Below are 6,160 nucleotides of genomic sequence, written 5' to 3'. Positions count from 1 at the left end.
GAGTAGAATAACGGTACTATAAATTCTTATTGTAAACACGCTCAACTGTTTCCTCCGTGTATCTCTCTGAGAGAAAATGAGCAAGCACGAGTGACTGGGTGAAAAGTAGTATATTGTTTCCATTAGTCTGAGGAATCAGGATTTGTTGTGTTCTGAGGTTGCCAAAAACTAATCTCTCTGATAAAAGGAGATTCTAGTGGCACTGTGAGCTAGCTAATGCAAAACACGGCTAACACAAGCGGTGGGGGTGCACAGAATCAGTCTACCACCTGACCCACAGTGTATGTTATCCAAAAGCACAGGTCCTGCATGAGGGTACTATAGGAACTACACTACAGAACAGTTTTATCTAAAAAAAAAAAAATGTAACTGCGGATTGAAAAGATAAAAAAAGGAACGTGCACCAACATAGAAAATTGGACAAAGTTTTTATTGTATGTAGTGCATTCTAATTGACTGCACATAGCATTACCGCAATAAGGAAACAGATAAAGTGGAGTATATTTTAAACAGGTTTTATTATCACTGTTTTTGCACTTTATGTTGTTATATAATCAAGGGATTTAGGCACTATTCATAACTGGATAAATCTCCACCAGGTTTTGAAGTAGAATACATATTTTATCCGTTCAACAGGAACCAAATGTACTGTACAATGTGTTTTTAAGGTTTTAAAAATGTTTGCATGGGTTTTTATTATCCAAACAAATAAACAAATAAAGACTTGGAGAAGTGATTCATGTGAGCGCAGAAATCCCCTCCACCTCAAAACACTCTGGCCCTCATTACGATGTCTGGTGGAAAGCCTCCAAAAACTGGTCAAATGCTTTCCTCTTGACATGGTAAGCTTAAAGTCCGACCAACGCATTAGGATGGCGGCGATCAGAGGTTAAACTGGCAGGGGAATATGACGCAGTTCCAACAAGGCACCATAATCCCTTAAGGAGGGTGGAAACGCAGTTGGGATTAAGATGTTGGTTTCTGAGAGTTAATCCATGGCGGCCTTTCTGACATGGATTGGCTGTCGGAAAATGACTTTGGGGGACCCTTCCCCCCTGTCCCTCTGCATTTGAGCCTGGGGGTCAACATCCCTGCACCATGTGGCAGGCACCATGAAGTGCCTGCCGCACGGTGCAGGGATGTTCACAAACTTTTTCAATGGGAGCTTGTGCTGTGTGCGTTTCAAGCCTGCCGCACAAGCTCCCACTGATAAATGGAAGTTTCCAACAGTACTATGTTTGGTCTCATCCTAATTGGTATTGTAGACCTGCTGACCCATGGTCCGCCTGATATCATAATGAGGGCCTCTGTTGAAGTTCAAGTTATTGTGCTTGCCGAAAACATTCAAATAGGTGCCAAAAAATGACTAACAGAGCAACTCAGTGGTTTATGCCTCTATCCCTTAAGAATGCGGACAAGATAATCAATGTACTCCCTATTGAGTATTCAAGCAGTAATGAGGAGGAGGAATTAAAAAAGAGATGCAAAGCTCAAAAACTTGAATATCCGGAAACAAAACAGAGAAATGGGGAGATTGTTTTGGTTGTAATCAATCCAGAATGCTATAAAGTGGGCTATAGTCAATCGAGCCTGATTCATTTGGCGGTGCCATCAGATATCAATTTGCATGGCTGTGTGCATGGAGGTGTTACCTTAAAGCTAATGGATGAAGTGGCAGAAATTGTAGCTGTACGTCATTGCAAGACTAATGCTGTTACAAAATCAGTAGATGCTATCAACTTTCATCACAAGACAAAGAAGGGCTGTATCATTACTATTTCGGGACGCATGATGTCTAGAGATATGCTATTGGGCAGTCAGTGTATTCTTCACCTACATATCGCTCAGTAAAGAAGGAAAACCCTTCCGGGTGCCACAAGTGCTGCTAGAAAATGATGAAGAGAAAAGGCGTTTTGAAGGGGGAAAAGGACTCTAACTGCAGAACAAAGCCAAACGACAAAGAGAGGTGCAATCTCCCATCCAGCAATAGTGCTTCAGCAAATCCTCAAGCGATATTAGTAAATGCATTTGGAATCAAAGTGTCAAGTTATAAAACAAGCATTTGCAATGCAATCGGTCTCTCCTTTGGGACCTTATATGTATTTAGCTTTGCAGCACATTAGCCTGGGTGCTGAAACATCTACTTTTCTTTAACATGGTGGGATAGTAAGAATAACTGCGTGACACGCCAGGTATGGACATGGAGACATGGAGAGAAATATTGCCGTTCAGCGGGAAATTATATAGTCCAATGCTCTGTTTTTAATATAAAATCAGGGCCTTCGGTCATCACATCACTGAAAATACAAGATTTGAAAAAAAAATTATTCTCTACGGATGCTCGTGGAAGACAATTTCTATGGACTGGAATCTAGAGAATGCTAAAGTGATTCTGGTATTATACTGATCTCTGCTGGTCGTTTTCTATCAAGAAAGTTAAATAGAGGCAGTTGAACAAGCTGAAAGCAATTCTGGTATTTTAATGACCCTTGCTGGTCGTTTCTATCAAGACATTTGAATAGAGACAGTTGAACAGAAAAAAAGGTCCCTAAGCGGAAACAGACAAGTCCTAGGGCTGATCTTCAGAGACCACAAAGTACATATGCATATAAGTATATACTAAAGTATATACAAGCGGTCTCGGATGCTCGACCTAAAAATGCCATTGTTCCGAAAACTACACTGTCAAAACTAGTATTGTTCAACATTAATGTTACCAGTGTTAACCTATGTCCAGTGTTAACTTATGTACTGTATGTGAACCAAAAGCGATTATACTGCACAGTACTTTATTGTCTGGAAATCTTTCTCTGTTTATTTGTCTCTCTCTCTCTTGCTCTAAATATATATGTATATATATATATATATATATATATATATATATATATATATATATATATATATATATGTATATATATATATATATATATATATATATATATATATATATATATATATATATATATATATATATATATATATATATATATATAAGGAGAGTAGGATCTGCTTCACATGGGTACCCCCACTTTTTGCTGGTGTTTCACTGTTTTTCGACCTTAGTCTGGCTGTGGCCCTGCTAATCAGGACCACAGCCTAGCTGCTTCCACTCTAAAATGGTTTGCATGTACATTAGGTACATTTCTAATTGGATTCTGGAGTGCCTTATAAGCCCCTAGTATGTGGTATACTATGTACCTAGGGCATTGGTACCTCAGAGGCCTACCAGGGGCTGAAGCATGTATTATGCCACCCCTGGGAAGCACTCCAAAATGGCACCACAGGTCTGCTACTGCAGCCTGGGTAAGGGTGTGGTTGCACCCCTTACAGTGGTATAGGCTACCAATATCACTACCATTGCACACACATATAAAACCTATAAGCCACTCCTATGGCAGGCTTTAACAATCCTGAAAGCAGAGTGCTTGGTTTTTATGTGAGAGGGTGCCCCTGCATGAGCAGAGCTCCTCTTCAGCGTTCGGAGTATCTCCTCTGATGATGTTTGTGGTGCAGCCTGACCATATACTCTTAATGCATTATAACCTCGCGGTGAATGCTAGCTTTGGGATGCTGCATGGAAACATGTCGTGTTTGGTGGCAAACGCTTTGGAATACTACCCCCCCCCGCCAGTTCTGGCAGCAGGGGTAGCATTCCACCCTTCTAGAGGGAGAGACATGTTCACACTGGTCTAACCCGGTAGGACTTTCTAGAGCCCTGGCATCACAAAATGGAGGCCTCTGCCACAGACACGGGTCTGGCCTCCTGCTGCTGACCGAAACTCTGGCAGGGGAGGCCTGGACAATAGGTTTCCTGTCCCAGGGAGGTGTAACCACCTCCCCAGACAGGCAGATGTGTATTAGGGCTGTGCCGGCGCACTCTCTGGTGCTTTGAAGTCCTGCACTAGGGGCACACTTGGTGTCCCTGTACATAGTCCAGTTCAAACCGGTTGCAGGGGCTACCTGCACCTGCTCTGGCATGAAACTGGACAAAGGAAATGGGTGTAACCACCCCTCTTTCCAAACCCTCCCATAGGTGGGACCCTAGACTATGTCCAACCCCCAAACTTAGTATAAGTATGGGAACCCAGTCCTTGAGACTTTAGATTACCCTGGATGAAACTCTGCAACATATATCCTGGACCTTCGACTTTCTATCTCGACTAGAAGATGGAAGAAATCTCCCTTAGGTTCAAGGAGTGACACCCCTGCTTGGCAGGCACCAAAGAAGCAACTGACTGGTCTGCATCGCTGAAGCTCTCGCTTGATGCCGAAGTCTTTGCATCACCAGAGGTGGATTTCTAGACTTTACCGAGGCTACCCTGAGTCCACAGCAAAGCTGAGGCCTGTGGCTATCGTAGGTGACGTGGAACCGTGACCCCTGGACACCGTAAACTTTTGCAGCAGCACTATCTTCTGGGAATTCCTCAAAGTTGTGCTTTGGGCTCCGAGTAGCCCCAGCCTTGATCACCTCCTGCACCGAAGATTGCTGGCCTCCACTCCACGAGTGACCTGTGGGCCAGTTTCAAGTGCGACCACTTGAGGCTCCTTTGCGATTGCTAGCCCGTTGGCTAATAGGTCCCCACAAAGGAAACTCCTCTTCTACTTGGACTTTCCTGGTTGCTCCAGATGTGCTCCAATTTACTCTTGCTGGGTGAGTTCCTCAGACCTTGCTGGTTTGCACCGCAGTCCTTTCTCTGATTTCCAGTGACTTGCCGTTGACAAGTCTTGTTGGGTCCAATCTGGTCGCCGACACCGCAGCACTCGACAAACTTCGTGAGCAGCTGGAATCCAGCTCCTGGTTGTCATCGGCACCTCCTGGACCTCGTGGCTGAAGAGTCAAGACACCCATCAACTCACCTGAAGCACCCGACATCTGTGGGCATTGGTCCATCCTGCCCTCGGTCACTGGCTAGTGACCCAGACTCTGTCCCCTCTGCTTTCAGGTTCCTTCCATCCTAGATCCAGGCTTTGATCTCTTCGGACACTTGTCTTCTTCACGGCAGCAGCAGTTCTTCACCAGGTTCCATTGTAATCGACGACGCGACCCGACACCAAAAGAAAATTATACAACTTGCTTCCCTGGGTGAGGAAACTTGAGTACTCTGGTGCTCCCGTGGGTGCTAGCCCTAGAACTTCTTAAGTCCAAAGGGGTTTGGTCCTGATTCGCTTCTAAGTGTCCCTAATCTTTAAATTTCCAACTGCGACATTGCCCATAGAAGCTAACAGGAACCCGCGGTCGTGTTTACACACTGCACACAGTCCCCGTGGGTCCCCTGTGTCACTACCTTGGGTGGTTCCTTGGGGTCCCAGCAATTCTACAGGCTCTAGGCCTTGTGTCTAGTTCAGTCGTGGTTCTTATACCACTTTTTTGGTATATGGTTTGGTACGCCTCTAGGGCCCAAACGTGTATTTGTGCTATTACTGTTGATTGCTAACTTGTAAATTACGTACGTCGAACTCCAGTCTCATAAAGAGACTAGAGGGGTATGTTCTATCTTAAATACATATATTTTGAATATATACCTGGTGTGGTTGTCCTTTCATTTGATCATTTAAGAGATTATAGACTGGTAAAACAAGCTGCTTTACATTCCTTCAAGGCTTAGCCTGAAGGCTGCTCTCCATAGCTACCACTAGGATAGCTTTCAATAAAGGTTGTCTGTAACCAACTCACCATAAGGGGTTGTTTTGACTGATACAGGGTGCCCACTAGAACTAGTGGACAGCATATATCAGGCCACCTTCTCACATTGGTGTGCAGCGTGTGGGATTCCAGCTTGCTATTGTTTTACCAGAGAATCTCAATTGAATTGATCAACTGAAAACCAGTAAAGGTACCTAAGTCACATATAATATCAAGTTTAGCTACAGTAAGTTCTACTGAACTTAGAGTTGTGTGGGATAGCACACCCTTTCTACAACTCAAGAGAGTTTAGTAGGCCAAACTAGTGTAGGTACTGCAATACACCACACCACATCATTAGTAATATCTAACCAGCCAGGAACCAGTGGTTCCCTGCCAGGAGCCAGTGAGCCCCTCCTCTATAGATATGAGGATCTCTCCTTTGCACAGCTTAGGGCCATATGTTCCATTAGGAAGCTGAAGACAGGCAAAAGCCCAACCACCCAGCATCTCATAAAGATACTCAAGCTGGATGTT

At 44.1% G+C, this 6,160-nt stretch overlaps 1 pseudogene; it reads left to right on the top strand.

Moving 5' to 3' along the window:
* Positions 1–1,213: 1,213 nt before the first annotated feature.
* Positions 1,214–1,990, top strand: LOC146865930 (cytosolic acyl coenzyme A thioester hydrolase pseudogene; annotated as a pseudogene).
* The last annotated feature ends 4,170 nt before the right edge of the window (positions 1,991–6,160 follow it).

The sequence above is a fragment of the Triturus cristatus genome, chromosome 2_1 (assembly GCF_964204655.1).
Source record: "Triturus cristatus chromosome 2_1, aTriCri1.1, whole genome shotgun sequence".
Classification (NCBI taxonomy): domain Eukaryota; kingdom Metazoa; phylum Chordata; class Amphibia; order Caudata; family Salamandridae; genus Triturus; species Triturus cristatus.
This window is presented reverse-complemented; position numbering and strand designations above follow the sequence as displayed.